General features: G+C 39.9%; 1 protein-coding gene across 4 annotated transcripts in view; it reads left to right on the top strand.

The window, feature by feature from the left end:
* The window catches only part of DENND1B (DENN domain containing 1B), a 295,461-nt gene that overhangs the window by 58,576 nt on the left and 220,785 nt on the right, over positions 1 to 16,100 (top strand). The window lies entirely within an intron of this gene.

The following is a 16,100-nucleotide window of genomic DNA, read 5'->3' as shown; positions in this document are numbered from 1 at the left end:
GACCTCTTTGTGCAAGTAAGAAAGGCTAGGTTCTCAAGTTAAATTCCTAGTGGAATCACAGGGCTGCAAAATATAATCTGATACAGTTGGCAATGTTACAATCAGAGTGGTTTGAATTATGTTATCCTGGATACTCCCTGGAATGGGAATTGATCTATCAGATCAGGTTTGGCTTCTTAGTGTCAGCTAAGTTCCCCCGTGTGTCTCTGCATTACCTGTGTTAATAATGGAGGGTTTATATTTCTTTAATGCAAAAAGGAAATAAACTTTGGGAAAGATCTTTAAAAAGTATTTTCAGTTTTTAAAAAACAAAATATATATCTCATTATTCCTATTCTAGATATTTATTATAGTAATAGTACTGCTAAAATAACAATGTGATGTAGTTCTCTGATATTTGAATTCTATTGCAATTTCAAAGCATTTGTGTAATTGGTAAAATGTTTTAATAAACATAATAGATATAATTGCATGTCTAAATATACATGAAATTGCCTAGATACTACCCAGTGGATAGTAATGCAAGCATAAGGGTGTAATCCTGAGCGGCTGTAGGAGCTGATGTAGCCCATATTTGTCCCTTACCCCTGGTCGGGCTTGAATTCCCATTTCCTGCTTCCCAACCCAGTGGCCTATTCAGTAAGCCACTGTGAGTGTTGTTATCAGGGTGTCTGTGGCTGCCACTGCTGCCTGTCCTGACTCCTCCTCTTGGCTGCTTTTCAAACAAATATTTTCCTCTCTGGGTGGATCTCAAACCCTTATCTCAGGAGGGCTGGGTGTACTCTCTGCAGCCATTCTGCCTGGGGAACTATGTGGGTGCTGTATTGTATAGTAGTGTTTCCCAGCCTGGCACCAGATGTTTTTGGCTGCAACCCCCATCATCTCTGACCATTGGCTATGCTGGCCGGGGCTGATTAGAGATGTAGTACAAAACATCTGGAGGGCACCAGGTTTGGGAAGGCTGTTGTATGGGCTCTCCTTCCTGCCCTTTTTGTATGTTGTGCTCGTAAAATAGTGGTTGTGAGGAGCAAGAGGGGATTCAAACCCACAAAGGTGGATTAAGGTGGTCAGAGGCTCTGAAGCAGTTCCAGCAAAAAGGGTTCTCCTTCCCCCAAAATATACATGTAAAACAACAATAATACCTTTGACATTAAAATGTGTTTGTTTTCTCTGTGAAACGTTTATTCCATGTAAATGAAATGAGAAGTCATGGGAAAAAATGTAAGTATGTATTGGCATGATGCCTTAAGTCAGGAGTGGGGAATCCAGATGTTGTTGGACTACAACTTGTATCATCCATGACCATTGGCCATGCTGTCTGGGGCTGATTATAGTTGGAGTCAAACAACATCTGAAGGGCCACAGGTTCCCACCCCTGAAAGTGATCACACCAAAGAAGCATAAACATGGGTATGACTTTGTATTCCAAAAGGTGGCTTGTTGATTTAGGGATATGATTTCTGCTTTGGATATGAGAGATTTTGAGTTCAGATCTCAGACAATACTATGCAACTAGGCAACATTGTTTGGACAAGGATAGCTAAATAAAATCTCTATATTCACTGTCACTATTCCTGTGAATACCAGATGTAGGTGCCAAACAGTTTTATTCTGCAAAAACTGAAGTTGTGATGTACACTTTGCAAACATTGTCCTACACTTAGAGGCAGGAAACACAGGACTGTGTTGGCAATTTCCTCTCTGAATCAAGTCAGAAGATGCCACTTAAAGGGTCACCGACTTTCCCCCATCACCCCAATGCCATTTCACTGCCCCAGCCCCAAAGAACCTTTAAAGCTTTTTTAAAACATGGCACAGGAGAAAAGTATTAAGTAGGGTGTTAGTCTGATGCTCCTATGCCATTTGGGTCCTTGCACAACTATGAAATGACTTACCTCTTAGTCTTGTGCACCCAGTCCTATAAACCAATATTGAATAAGTTTGCTTAAGACCCCTCCTCTAATCTCAAGCATATATTAACTTTGAAGTCAGTGCCATGAATATTGATGGAATGTACTTCCAACACCACCACATTGATGGAATGTACTTCCAACAGTAACACCACCACCACATTACTTTTGAATTTAGATTTAGGGTCTTTGCGTCAGTGTTTTCTGGAGAAAATTGGATGATTCTGTCCTTATCCATATCTGCAGTGCAGTTTGAACTGATATCAAGCCTAAGTACCTTTAACGGCATCTGACCATCACAAAGGGGTGGTGATGGTAGAAACCTTTAGGTTCGCCCGGTAGAATTTTTCCTTTAAACTACCAACTCCACCACCCACCGCCATATCACAAATTCCTTATGCCACCGCAGGAGAGCAGATGTTGGGGCTCTCCGGAGCACTTGCTGGAAGCAGCAGCAGCAGGCCATCCTGGCAGGGGCGCGGGAAGGGGGAACAGCGTAATTCGCTGCTCTTCCGTACCGCTTCCTGATGTAGAGGCTTCACCCTGCCTCATGAATGGGCTGGCTCTGCTGTTGGGATTGCTGGTTCAGTTGGGGGGAGAGTTAACCTCCCACCCTACACAGAGTGATCCCAACAAAAATCACCCCCCCCCCCCAAGGCATAGTGAGCCTGAGGGACTGGGTGCATAGTGCAGGCAGTGATGGAGCAGCAAGGCTGAGGACCCCTGCTCAGCCATGGACTGTGGAGCAGTTGATCCAACTGCACCATTATAATATGGTGTGCAAAGGTTTCCCTGTCTGGAGGGATGCCTGGGGACTTGCAGAAGCAGGTTGTTTCTGGTTGTGCCACTGGGGCTGCCTCTGTGCCTGTGGCATGTAGGCATTGTTGCTGGCACAGTCTCTCATCATGCGTTGTGCCAGTGTTTCCAAGGATGCTGGGAGTGTGTCTGTCATTTTATGTCTTTTAAATTTTCTGGTTGTGTGTTTTTCCCTTTCCCTCCTGGACTAGGCACACGTTAGATATGGGACTTGTTCCACCAGTGCGGCAGTGGTATACCTCCGGTCCTGGTGTAATGTAAGCGTAGGATTACTCTGCCCACCCATTAACTTCAGTGGACTTCAGTGTGCCCAACTTTGTGCTGGATTTTGGCCATTGTCTCTCACAGTATCTGGCCTGCACAGCATCTTTGATGGGTCAGAAGAGTTCTGAGATGAAAATTATGTGCTCTTTCCTGAAGAGATGAGCTCAGTAGCATTCTGGGCTAGTGTTTTACCTTCTTTGAATTGTGGAAATGGAAGTTATGCTCAGCTGTTCAGTGTAAATTATTTTATGGCTGCAAAAGACATGCAACATCTTGTTTCTGTTAACACAAATGATTAGCTCCCCCACAAACCTATGTACAGTGATACATAATGGGGTTTCTGAGGACATGTGTACATTGTCTGCCTGCCTTATGTATTTGGGGCTTAAAATTTCATTTCACCCCATTACAAGTGTATTCACTCTTGAACTTTCTTCTTCTCTTAATTTTGCAGATGCTGTTAAATGTATAAAAGATTGTATGTCTGACTTGTTAACTAAGTAGATAAGCTGGCAATTCTTTTCTTGAAATCCTTTATTCTGTAGAGAGTCAGGCTAAAAGTTTGGCATGTTCAGTTTTATCTTTGCGCTTTCTGTGCAGTGAACCTTCACCTGATTAAGGTTTTCATTTTGTAGCATAACTAATGGCATTGCAGCAAAACAGACTTTTCTTTATGTTCCCAGTGAGCTGCAAATGTCTCCCCACTCTGTTTTTAAATGGTATAACACAATATTGGGCAAAGGGGATTGACTTTCCATGATGGTAAATGACAGCTCAGAGTTGGATCCTCCTGTTAGTAAAAAGAAAAGGCACAAACTCACAGTTCTTACAAGAAGATTTCAAAATCCATGTTTGGGCAATACCTTTAGTATGCCAACCCAGAGGTCACAAAATAGTGTGCAGGCTAGTAAATTTAGAGCAGGGGTCCCCAAAGCAAGAGTGCCATGAAGCCATCCTCACCCTGCTCCTTCAAAAATATTTTAAAATATAATCCTTGGAAAACATTAGGGCAGTTTTCTTTCTCTCCTTTTCTAGCCTCACTGTTTCTACCCCTCCACCTATTTCGCTCGCTGTTCCCCCCTCTTAGCCTCTAGGCTTGTTGTTTCTCTAACCTGTTGCCTTCCTGTTTCTCCCCTCCCTCCCAGCCTCTAGCTTCACTATTTCTCTGCCCACCTCTTTACCTTGCTGTTTCTCTCCGCTCCCAGCCTCTAGCCTTTCTCTTTCTCTCCCTCTCCCCATTTGCCTTGCTATTTGTTTTCCGGGCCAAATTCAAGGTGTTGGTTTTGACCTTTTGACTATATGGTTCCAGCCCAGCGTATCTTAAGGAGCGCCTCCAGCAGCACCAGACAGGCCGCTTAACAAGATCAGCTTTGGATGGCCTTCTCTCTGTCCCATCAGCCAGGACAGCTAGACTGGTGGGGACGAGGGAGAGGGCCTTTTCTGTGGTGGCCCCCACTCTGTGGAACTCCCTCCCTAGGGAACTCCATCATGACCCTCTTTAATGAGCTTCCGTCGTGCATTAAAAACGTGGTTGTTCAGGCAGGCATTTGGGGTGGGTTAGGGTATTTTAGAAAATGTTTTTATTGTAGAATTTTATTGTTTTAAACTGTTTTATTGTATGTTGTACATTGCCCAGAGTGGCTGGGTGACCACTCTGGGTGATGGGCGATTAATAAATTTAATAGTAATAATAAAAATGAAATATATTTCCTCTTCCCTCCCAGCCTCAAGCCTCACTATTTCTCTCCCCACTCTTTAGCTGACTTTTGACTAGCTATTTCCCCACAGAAGCCATTATGTGATTAGCCACATCCTCCATGAGAGCCATTTTGTGGTGATGCCCACAGCAGTTTCTCAAATTCCCAGATATGCCCATGGGCCTGAAAAGGTTGGGGACCCCTGATCTAGAGATATTCATAGGAAATAATTCTTTTAACAGGTTGCCTGATTTTACAAAGTAACTTTTCCATGCAACTGCTTTAGTAAAGAGCAGATTTCTGATACGAGCAAAACTCTTTTCATGAGCACCGAATCCATGATTTGCATAAAAGTGTGCTTTCAAGTATTTCCTAAAGTGCCACTATCATTTGCATAGTTTCTTTAATCTGACACATTTTAAATGCCAGAAAAGGTAGCAAGTGTTCTTTAAGGTTTTCTCCCCCACCCAACCTATTTATTAAGTTTCTCTACTCTGTTTTGCCCTTGTTCTTTCTTTTGATTACTGATGCTTGGCAAATACTGCCTGCCTTTTACTTCTTACTTGCCTGCACTTCCTTCGATTCAGCTACTAAAACATCTTATACTTTAATCCTACTGAAATAGGATTCTAAGACCCCCCTCCCACACTCCTAAACATGGAGGTATCAGACAGCAGTGTATCTGGTGTCAAATGTGCATCCCTCATATAAAATATGTGAAACTGATGAGAAGAAAAAATTAATCGGATATAGTGTCATTTTTATAGCCACTATAAACCAGTTCTTTTTAATATGTATGTTTAATATCCAAATAATTTGTGTTTAAAAAGTTCAGTGCTGCATACCAAAATTGTTCCCTTCTCTTTCATTTGGTGCATGAGACTACAAATAGTAAATTCTCCCAGTTCTGGAGCAGGTAAAAAATAAATAGCCATCCTGTTATGCTGAAGTCCGGCCTAATGCTTATATAGTTCCTCAATTAGGAATTACTGTAACTAAAATAAGTTATGATGAAAGTGTAAATAGAAAATCAGTGGTTTCTAACTATTCAGATTTGCTTCCAGAAGTGAAAAACTGCTGTATTTCTAAATAATAAACCTGTATTCCATATAGATACATATCAGCTTCGACAAAGGAAAATGTGCTGAAGGTGACACTTAGATGGCATTTATGCCCTTTCCAACTCTCACGCTTCTGTAAAAATATATCCATGACTTGCTGGAGGGGGTGCGATGAAATATCACTTAAACGTATGTGGTTAGAGTGCCCAATAGTGGAATCTTTTTGGAAACAAGTGATCTCTTTCCTGTCACGAATGACGAATCAGACATTACATTTCTAGGGCAAGCTATTATTATTGACTATATTTTCTGGACAAAATGACCAATTAAGACATAAATATTTGATTGGATTCCTCCTTGCTGTGGTTAGATCTGAAATTGCTCAATGATGAAAAAATTTAAATGGTCTTACAGAGTGTAATTGGTAAAATAGAGTCTGGACAACAGCTTTATTAGAAAAACTGACAAGTAAATTAAAATATGTAAAAGGAGAAAGATATATGGACAATTTTGAATAAACTTGGTTCCCATTTACCTTAGTTATAAATACAGAAAACTCCTTATCTAATCCTCCAGAGCATCAGTTAAAGTATTGGAAAAACATATTGATAGATTTGTAATCAAGGAAGTAGTAAATACAGAAGTAATAGATTTTAAGTTTTGGTATTTTATTATATAGCCTAAATGGCAATGATTCCTGATGTAACCCATTATTTTAAAGTTGTAACAGATAGTATAGGTTTTCTGTGTTTTTGTTTTCCCTTTTCTTTTCTTTTTTCCCTTTTGTTTCTGTTTTTTTTTGTTATTGTGGGTGTTTGTTGTATGTAATGTGTATCACTGAAATAAAAATAAAATTAAAAATTGTAAATAATAAATTGCAAAAGGCACCAAAATATTAAACTAAAGATAAACTCTACACAACATGGGTTGTATCCAGTGTTATTCCTACTTAGAGTATACACTTTGAAATGAATGGGGCTTAAGTTGGAGCAATATTGGATATAACCCCTGTCGCTAAAGTCATCAAGTACAGATTATGCTTTCCCATAATCAGTGAACAGGGCAGGTCAGTGAGCTAATTTCTGTTTTTTTCAGTAACTGCTAGTTCCTGTTGCAGTTGTGGTCTGTTCCACTGGAGTGGGGGCAATATAGGACATTGACCACTGTCCTTTAGCCAGTGACTTCAAGTGAGAGTTTGGAGGCTATTGATAAGTACCTAACTGACTTTATGTGTAATGTTTTCCTCTTCTGTCTTTGGTTGTTAAAGCAACACTTCTCTTTTGCCATGTTCTCTTATGTCCTTCAAATTTCTACTCAAAACTCAGCTTTTCCATGAAGTCTTTAGCCATCCCTCTACTTCTCATGCTCCATTGCAACGAAGCTTATAACAAAACCTAAGCACATGTACCTGACAGAATTGCATATCATTTCCTTTTTTAACTCCTGTCTCCACTTCCCTCCCCTTCCTCTGTTCCCTGTAGGTCAAATTTTAGCTTGTAACCTCATTGGGGCATAACCTGTACTCTTGTAGTCTGTAATGAACCATGTGCAGTGATGGAGCATTCTCTCTCTGTCTCTCTCTCTGATTATAATCTCTCCATCTACAAGTGAGTGTGGAGAGATATATATATATATATATATATATATATATATATATATATATATGTATATATATATATGTGTGTGTGTGTGTGTGTGTTGTTGTGTACATCCCCCACCCCCCAGAGGAGACACCCAACTTTGGGCCCAGTTCTAAAGATAATGCCCTTTTAAAGCAGTGTGTGAGACTTTTAGTAAAACCGGAATCTACTTCCAGTGCAGGTTTCAGATAATCTACTGCCTGGATTTTTACCAACCTCTCTAAAGCTGATGGTCAGTTAAAAGGCAGTTCTTTACCAGTCTCCCAGTGGAGCATCTGCCTCAGGGAGACTTGTCTGCTTTGGAAAAGCTGGTGGATAGAAAATGAGCTCTGTGCCATGCCAGCTGTTTTTAAGCCAGTGCTCAGCTTGGTAGAGTTGTATTGTTTCCCAGCTTGGTAGGGAGCCTAGTTGCACTGCATTCCAACTGAGTATCCGCTGTGGGAATGTGGGGAGGGGGTGAAATTGTATTAGAAATACATAAATAGAAAAGTAGCAGAGATGCTCTTGCAGATAAGTGCAGATGTTAGCTCTGCACATTTGGTTATTATGAACCTTAATACAAGGGTATGCATACCCATGTTTTCTAAAAAGTGATGGGAAGTAACCCAGCCAGCACATCCTCTTGTCTGTGTTTTGTCTTTGCTTGTTTTTCCACTTGCACAGCACCTCACTAGGGCAAAGTCGGAGAAACCATATTTGTTTTCCTCTAAGCTGTTTCTAGTTTTAAAAGCAATGTAATTTATCCAGCTGGTAAATTACTACAGTCATAAACTAATCCAAAGTCCGGATATTGCTGATAGTGCAAACACCATTGCACAAGCTTAATTTTAGTTAAAAGTAGTAACGTTACCAGGAAAAATAATACTTTGTTGTTAAAACAGTTGTCTATTGACCTCACACCGTTTGTATTATTTTCTCTTATTATAGATAACCTTTCCCACTAAAACAGTACAAAATAAGGTATTCTGAATGTTAAATGCAGAAATCTGATAACAAAATAGGAGCAAATCTTAGTTAATCCTTAACTTTAATGTTTGTAGGATATGTTTTCTAATACAGATAAAACTGCTTCCTTTAAAGCATATTTTGAGGTGATTCACAATAATAATTGTGTATGATATTTAAACTCCTTTATCTAGTTCATTGCTAGAGCTGGTCTTTTAAACAAATCAGTGGCAGATTTTTCTTCATATGATCTTTGTCTCCAGCTTAATACTGTTATCCTGTAGAGGTTATTGGGGGACATATATCATGTTACAATAATTTTACTTCTAGGTTTAAATATGGAAGGGGAAGTTGGATCTAATTTTTAAGTATCATTTTTCTATCTTAGCTTTTATGGCTTCAGTTAACATGAAGTCTTCATAGGGGAAGTAGGATGGATAGTATAATGATTTTCTCAGAGTCTTGAATCCAACTATCTCCTTATATGAGTGGGAAAGCACTTCCAGGCACGTGGGGTGGATTTTTCCATCTGGTGACGGTCCCTTGTGCCTCATGGATTGTCTCTCCGGAGGGTCTCTGATATTGGAAGGCCTGGTGTGTGTGTATGCGTTGCTGCTGCCGCCAGAAGGAGGGATCTGAAAAGCCATCTTGCAAGGTGGAAGCAACCTCATACAAATCTGGATCCAGTCCAAGATTCATAATATCTATATTATGAGCCATAACTGTAAATAGTTGGTGGTCAGTTATTGATGGAGACATGATAATGAAAATGAAAATTTAGTATGTTCTTTTAGATTAAAAAGTAGGTGTGATCAGAAATAGTTTTGCACTGAAGAGAGTGTATGTATAGATATATACTTAATGTAATTAAGATACGTTAATAAATTTGAGTTGTAGGAAGGCATATGTGATCTATCAACTTCATTAAAAAAAGGAAACTAAGAGAAATATGTAGTGAATTGCCAGTCATCTATGGAGATGGTGTTTTCTGCTATCTAGTCTTGTTCTCTCACCCATAAAATCAGCATAAAATTGACCTAGCATTGCCAGATCAGATGAGTATCTAGATAGCAGTCTTCCTAGGAAAGGTAAATATGGTCATAGATCATAGAATCATAGGGTTGGAAGGGGCCTACAAGACCATCGAGTCCAGCCCCCTGCTCCATGCAGGAAGCCTGATTCCCAGGCAGTTTCCCATCCAAGTTCTAACCAGGGCTGACCCTGCTTAGCTTCCGAGATCAGACGAGATCAGGTCTTTGTAGTTCTCAACATAATGTACATAGTTGCAGAATAGGATTATACTTTCTTCTTCTTGGCTCTTTTGTTTCTTCCTCTAGAGCTCTTGTGAACAGTTGCCACAAAGCTGTTTAACATATAGTATAAATGTAATCTCTAAGTGGAAACAAACACAAAATATTTAATAGAGCAATTTGCTCAATAATTATGATAAACTCCCACTCTGTTCCTTGAAATCTAGGACTAATATAATATGGCTGGGTTGCAATCACTGCTAATAAGGCCTGGTGTATAACTTCCAGTATTTTGCAGATGAAAATATAGACACATTTGTATATTTGTAATATATATATTCTCTGCCTGCTGTATGTTGTATCCATCTACTCTTGATAGTCTGGTTTCCACAGCCTTCTAAAGCACACCATGACAGAAAATTAACCATAACAGTGAAAATATATATAGAATCCTTAGTCTCACATTGGATGTAGTTGTATTTATAAAATAGCTCCAACTCAGACCATATCATGTATAGGGAGGTATTGGGGTGGGCAGGAGGAATGGAAGGGAAACAGTACACTGGCATTCATGTGCATTCATTTATATACATATAGTTTCTAGAGATCTGTAGGGGAAGCTGAAACATGAAGAACTCTAGTGCATGTGTATCCATATTAACAACATATTAAAAATGTACTCCCAGCATCTTATCCAAAGGTAAAATAGGGATCATATGCTGGCACAGATGTAACATTGCCATCTCTTAACCATGAGGAGCAAGTTGGAGGCTCCTATGTTTCCTCTTCCGCTCTGGTGTTAATTGCTACCTGCCCTTCCTGGCACCATACAGTTTCTCCCATAACCATGGTTTGCAAGTCCACAGCTCTTGTTAAGAGGGAGGGATGGAGGGAGCTTTGGGACCTGTGGCTCACTTAGTCATTTAGCTACTGTTAAGTAATTGGCATTGTTAGATTTGCATTGGGCTTCAGTAAAGGTGCTCCTACGCAATACTGTAGCAGCAAATATTTTCAGCAGGAATGGAAAGTCTGTCAAGATGTAGCCTCTTGGGACTGGCCAACACCCTCCATGCCTTCACTTACTTATTTGCTCAGTACAAATGGAGCTCTGCACCAAAGTTTTCAGACTTGTCAGCTCAGGGCTTAGGGTTACAAAGATCAGCGACATGTATTCAGAATAGAGGTCCTAGATACTTTGAAATTGCCATCCCTTGTATGCAGTGAAAAACTGACCCCACACTTCCTGACATGACTGGCTTTAAATGAAATTATTGAGAGCGCTTCAGAAAGGCAGGTGTGAAAAATGATTAATTCCTTGTATATTTGTTAGTGGTAAAAAAAAAAAGATCCATAAGGATAACACTGATGTCATAATAACATTTACCATGTCTCTGGCCTGGTCTTCGCTTTGCCGAATGGATGACTTGGACCAGGAGTGGGCAGACCTATGGGATCTACTACATATTTCTACTAGAACTCTGAGGTCCACCAACTGGAGTCAGGTGCAAAATAGTGGCTTGTAGGTGTGTAAGTGTGTAGCATCTGGCACCCACTTGCAGGGTACATTTGGGGAAGAAAGCCTGAGTCAAAGAGACACAGATGAGGGAGAATGAGACTGAGCATCCACAGTAATGTTCTACAGGATATGAATGGGCCACTGCAGCCTGTCCTGTACTTGCACATTGAACATTAATGAGCAGGACCTAGTGGGTGATGCTTCTCTTCCTACCAGAAGTCCCAACAATTCTTCCTTTAGTAATTAATCACTGACCCTACTTCTTAAGAACATTTTAAAATAAAACAAACTACAACCAGAGAACGTAGTTCTGTTCTGCTCTTTCTTCCTGGTTTCCTCCCTCACTATTTTGCCGGGAAATCTTCACGAAATTCCTAGCATGTTTTTCACAGCTCTTTCCCCACTTCCCTTTCCTAATTTCTTGTCATAGGTGAGACATTAGAATTAAGGAATTCTTAATAAGAAATTAAGGAACGTGGTGCCTTTGAGCACATGCTTAGCCCAGGAATTTGTTTTCATTACCAGTCTGTGCTCACTACCTGTCCACACACACAAAATGCTCCCCCCCACAATCTATCTTTGTTTCAGCAGGTCCTAGGGAGTGAGGAGAAGTGTTTTTATTGTTTCTATTGTTAAACAGTTCAAAGTCAGAAAACCTTGCTGATCTATTGCAAATCTTCCTTCTACCCACCCTGACTCCCCAACTAGATCATGTAAGTGGGAGTGAGTTACGTTTAGCTTGTCCCTAGGCTGATTTACATGAGTGATTTACTCCAAACTGGCTGCTTGTGGAGGATACATTACGTTGTGGCCATCCATGAGCTTATCGTGGAAAAACCGGATTTCCCGAAACTGCATATAGTCCGATTCTTTTCCTTAAGTCGGGTCCTTGTATAGTTGCTGTGTGCCCTCCCCCCCATTTACCTTGGGTATGCTAGCCCTGCCCAGGCGTGTGCCTTTCACCGTCACCCTGGTCAAGGGATGTTTCCTGTGTGTTTCCTGTCCCTGCACAAACCAATTAGTGTCTCCTCAGAAGTAACTCCCATTGTGCTGCATGAGGCTTTGCAAAATGCCCACATCCGAACTTACAGATGTCCCCCTCAATTTGGCACATGGCACAGTTTAAAGCCCAATTCCCTAAGTGCAGTAAAGCATGATTTCGAGGCTCCAGTTCTCCTGTGTTTGGTTTATTTCCTTAGGAGGAAACTACTTCGACCCTTCGTTATAGAGATCCTGAGGGTTAAAATGTGGGCTGGTTTCCTGTCTTTGTGTTCTCCCCCTCCCTTTCCAAGCACAAGCGTATGTGTGTCTACTCAGAAGTAATTCCCATTGTGCTCAGTGAGGCTTGCTTCTGAAATGCAAGTGCATCTGGACTTTCAGGGGAAAGGAGAAATGGGGCGGGGGAGAGGGGGGGAAGCCTCTGTTATTGGTTGAGCAGCCCCTACCAGTCAGATGTTGTTCACTCAAACCCCCACCTCCACCAGGAAGTATGTTCTGTGAAGTGATTTTTCCTGGTGTGGAGAACCTGCTCATGGAGCCCTGCATGGACCAAAGCGCAGCAAAGCTGATTCCTTTTAAAGAGATCTAGTACTCCTCCATTCGCTTCTCCTTTAGTTGTCATGGAAACATGGCCCCCATATGTGGCCATCTCAGTCACAGATAGTAAATCAGTGTTAAAAATAGCTGCACTTAAGTTGAGCTCTCCCCAATTTTCCACCTTAAACCAGGATCTAAATGCTCAATTGATGGAAAAATTTACTGTATCCATTTAGTTTGCTGGTCGAATGTACCCCACAAAAGCTATAAAAATGAAATACCTGAGGGAAGGTATTAAACATGACGCCATTTGCAAGTTTTTAAAATATCATGCTTTCATTGAGAACTTCCCTTTCACAATAAAACAATATCTTTAGTGTTGCAAAGAAGTAATTGGATTCAAAAATACCCCATAGTATGAAGTATGTAAAACATACAAGAATGATCTGTGAGGTCTAATTGACTCCACAGCTTTTAAAACAAAACAACATATTTTTCCATTAACATACATAAAACACAATTATAAGTTACATAAGCATAACAGTGCAATAATTATGAGCAGTGAATTACTTCTAACAAATCTTACAGAACTTGTAACTGTAGCACATGCTACTTGAGCAGTCTATGCATTATCACTACGTTTCAAAACTGCATGAGCAGGACAGACAAAACGATTACATGAAGAACATTGATGCTGTGGTTTTCTGCCCTTCGGTTGATCACAGAGATGACATCTGCTCCTTTTCTTGGTGGCAGCAGTAGCAGGCCCTGTCGGTTCTGAGGCTGCCTGTCTTGACATTCCAGGCAAGTTGGCTATGTCCCTAGATTCAGCCCAAGGTTTGATCAAGTCCATACTAAGATTTACTAGGAAGAGACATCTTTTTGGGTGTGCACTCCATTGTGGGTTGTTCATTTTCAAGACAATGTAGGCATTTAAGCAGGCCTTTGGAAGTCTGGTTGCAGGTATCTCTGCCATTGTTACTTTTATTACAATAAAGAATTTGCTCAGGGTTGGATTTGTAGCCAGCAACTGCTGCATCGGTATGCATTGAAGAAAAAGGAATCACTGTCCTTCCTTCCTTAACAAATGTGAAATGTTCTTGAGCACCAAAAATGCTGCTGTTGACACTGTCTGAGGACAAGGAACTCTGGGGGAATTTCTGGTTTGCTTGTTTTTCTAATGCATCTGCCAGAATCAAGTTTTTCTTAGACACCTGGGTAGTGAAAAGGTTATTAGTTATATTGTGTCCAGAATCCTGTAAATGTGTTGTTAGTTTCTCAACCACTACCTGGCCTCGGATTTGAGATGGTGGAGCTGGCTGCTTACAAAGGTGCATTTGGGCAACTCTTAACACATTTTGCAAAGTTTTTATGGTAAAGTGAGGACAATGGTCATCTAAAGTTCCTTGATTTGCTACCTGTTGAAGGTGAAGTGCAGGTTCCATGCAAACATTTGCAGATGTGATTGGGGTCAAAATGACCCCCAAAGCTGGGTAAGTATTTTTCAGCATGAACTCTGCAAGTAGTTATGATGAAGAAAAATACACAGTTTAGCCGAGTCACAAGGAAGGTTCTAACAGGGGAAAAAGGTTTTAAGAAATTCAGGTTTGTAACTTAACCTGTAGGTACCATTAACTCATAATACCATTTCGTATTGATGCTAATGAAAGTGAGTATATAGAAACATAGGAAAGTGCCTTACACTGATTCAGACCATTAGTCCATCTAGCCTACTATTGTTGACACTGACTGGCAGTAGCTTTCCAGGGTTTCAGGCAGGAGTTTTTTGTACCCGACTTGGAGTAAATAGAGTAACTTATATATTATGAAAATAGACAAAATATTGATTTTTTTAACCCTCTATGTTCCTTTCTAACAAGAAATGGAAAGAGCAGGTTCAGAGTAGTCATCTATGCACACGAAGAGTAATCAATACATGTAATTAGTATTTACATGTAGTATTTACATGTATTACCACAATAGCCAAGCAAGTAGCATTTTAAAGGATATACTCTCTCTACCTCTTCACTCCTTTCCCTTAGGGAGCTACTATACGTTCATCATAATGTTCATCGGGTACCCTAAATACATTTCAGGTGTGTTCACTTGAAAAACAAACACTGTGTCAGACTGACACTTGAAAGCTTTCAAAGTCCTCCTAAACTAAAGTGGAGACTGTCCTTCCTATATTGTTGTTGTTTACTTGCTGCCATATGGCACTCTAGCATAGGGAGGTGATGTGCAAAATGGAAAGTAGGATCCCAGTATAGAAGTAAATAGAAGGACAAGAAGTAATACATGTTCTAATGGAAACTGTCACTTGAGTGTGTGTGTGTGTGAGTGTGTATGTGTGTTTATGTAATTTCAAGGATAACTGTAAGATAGGAATGTCCAAATTCTGTGTTCTTGGAAGCCAGTACTTTCCTAAAAGCAGTCGGGGAGCTGGAGGTGAATCTTGTTTAATAAATTAATAAATTTAATAAATAAATAAAATCAATAAATTGTTTCACAAATTGAATTCCAGAATGAAGTTGGTACAGTCTAGCAATGATGACTTTCAGTTATGGTGCGCATGTGCATCACCATGGTACTACACAGAAATATGTACATGTAGTTAATATGTGTGTAGCCCTGTTGGTCTTTAACTACATACAAATGATGCAATGTTGAAGTATGGAATCTCTGCATTGCAATTTGAAAATATTTTTTCTCCTTAAGAATGAAACAAGGAAAACTTCTTACAAAAGATTAATTAAATTTGATAGGGCCATACGTGGGTAGATAAAATTGCCTGTGTGGACTGCTCTGAATTGCAGGACTGTTCTTGGCAATCTCTGATAAAAGATAAATTTATATTTTCAAGATTCATGCGCAAATTAATTACTATGCATGGGTCTAATCACAACCTATCAATACACCATAATAGTATATAACAAAGACTAAACCAGTAACATCCTGAAACACAGCAGAATTGTTCAGTGAGTTGTGAAAATGTAAACTTCATTTACTGGAATATTTTTGTAATGATTTTGAAGATCCCTCAGTACAATGAGAACAACATGTTTTGGGGTTCTGCAAAATGGAGGCCCAGTTGCATACCCTGGAAAGTCCAAGCCTCCAAGAAGTTATCAAATTGTTTTCTTAATTTTTAATTTTAATTTTTGTGAACTGCTCAGAGAGCTTTGGTTATTGGGTGGTATAGAAATAAATAAATAAATAAATAAATTAAAAAAAAAAAAACCAGTGCTAGGTTACATCAAATCAAATAATGTTATTAATATAGCAGGTGCCAAGCTGCAGCTGGTGAACATATTGTATTCTTTAATATTCTTAATCTGTAATGATAAATCCCAAATGTGAAAAAACACCTCAGTCAAGAATACCTTGCAAAACAATGAGAGAGGCTTACATTATGACATTTGAAAACCATATTTTTCATTTTTCTACTTCTAATTCCCTTTTACG

The sequence above is a fragment of the Heloderma suspectum genome, chromosome 4, assembly GCF_057233095.1.
Source record: "Heloderma suspectum isolate Gila_16-S chromosome 4, 16-S_ref, whole genome shotgun sequence".
Taxonomy (NCBI): domain Eukaryota; kingdom Metazoa; phylum Chordata; class Lepidosauria; order Squamata; family Helodermatidae; genus Heloderma; species Heloderma suspectum.
This window is presented reverse-complemented; position numbering and strand designations above follow the sequence as displayed.